General features: G+C 55.9%; 1 pseudogene; it reads right to left on the bottom strand.

Annotated features, from left to right (window-relative positions):
• Positions 1-1,011: 1,011 nt before the first annotated feature.
• The window catches only part of LOC113941725, a 1,446-nt pseudogene continuing 898 nt past the window's right edge, over positions 1,012-1,559 (bottom strand).

The raw sequence follows: 1,559 nt of genomic DNA, 5'->3' as shown, positions 1-1,559 counted from the left end.
GGATGGATCGGGAATGGGGACCCCTCTCGGTCTCCCCATGTCAACCAGCTCTGGGGGAGCTTTGGGAGGGCACGTGCCCCTCAGTGGGCACCCAGCTCACCCCGAAAGGTGCTGGGACCCTGCCAAAACATCCCCACAGCCCCTCAAAGACCCCTAAACACACTCAAAGCCCAAGTAGGACCCCCCCCAACCCCTTTTTTGGGGGGACTTCTCTGGGTACTGGTGGTGCTGGGAGCCCTCCCGGCTGCGGGTGAGGAGTTCTCGGGTGAGTGGGGAGTTGGAACGGGGTAGTCAGAAGGGAAAAGGGGGGTCAGAAGGGATAAAAGGGGTGGTGGGACACCAAACTGAGTGGGAGGGGAGTGGGACCCCCCAAAAGTGGAGGGGGAGAGGCACTGAGGTTTGGGGGATGATGGGAGAGGGGTGGGAGAGGTCAGAAGAGTGGGGAAAGGGGAGGGTGGGACCCTGAAACTGAGCATGAGGGGGCTGGGGAGTGGGGGGATGATGTGGAAGGGGTGGCAGAGGGGGAAAAAATTGGGGTTGGGACCCCCAGAGTGACCCTGGTGGGGGCTGTGGATTAAGTGGACTATGGAAAACAGAGAGAACAGGGAGACAGGTGGAAAAGGGAGAGGGGTCTGGAGGGTCTGATGGTCCCATGGGGGTCTTTGGGCGCAGAGGGGCTGGGAAAGGGGGGGTGGCCCTCCTGAGCTCCCAACTTACTGTGGGGTGCTGGGGGCTGCTGGATCCAATCTCAGCCTTGGGTTATGCCAAAAGTTTCTATTTAGAGGAACTACGGAGGTGTGACTGAACCACTTTTGTCCCCCAGGTTTAATGACGGCAAATCAGATCTAGTGATAGAAATGAATTATTTAGCGTTACAAATGATCAGACAAAATATCCTCATCAAAATCATTTACTGCACACTGCATACACTAAAATTACCAGAAGTATAGGATAAGATAGGACAGTGCTCTACACTAAAGCAATTGTTCATGCCAGTCTACTAACGCTGGCACAAAAGCAATAATTCTTAATTAGAGATGGATGGAACTCCCCCAGACCAACACTCATGGGGAGATCTCTGTTCTCAACCTCCAAGAGTGACCTTGGGGGGGTCCCCAGCCAAGGCAGGAATCTCCACACATGTCCCAAGAAGAGTTCTGTTGGAAGAAGCTGCCCCTGGGAAAGGGGACTGGCCCTTTCTGGTCGAAAGGGATGGACTGACAGTCACTGGACTCCAGGGGTTGCCTCACCATTGGGGGGTTCATTTGGGGTGGAAGCAGCAGCCGAAGCTCTTCTGGCAGTCGGGGCACTGGTAGGGCTTCCCTTACTGGTGGGTCTGTTGGTGTGAGGTCAAGTTACAGCTCTGGGTGAAGCTCTTCCCACACTCCCCACACTTCTAGGGCCTCTCCCTGGTGTGGATGCGCCGGTGGGTGATAAGGTTGGAGTTGTGCTTGAAGCCCTTCCCGCAGTCGGTGCAGCGGAAGGGCCTCTCATCAGTGTGTGTCCGCTCATGCATGAGGAGGTTGGAGCTGGTCTGAAACCTCTTCCCACATTCCCCA

The sequence above is a fragment of the Corapipo altera genome, unplaced genomic scaffold, assembly GCF_003945725.1.
Source record: "Corapipo altera isolate COAL_440 unplaced genomic scaffold, ASM394572v1 60616, whole genome shotgun sequence".
NCBI classification, from domain to species: Eukaryota; Metazoa; Chordata; class Aves; order Passeriformes; family Pipridae; genus Corapipo; species Corapipo altera.
Note: the sequence above shows the minus strand (reverse complement) of the source record. Positions and strands in the feature narration are given on the sequence as shown.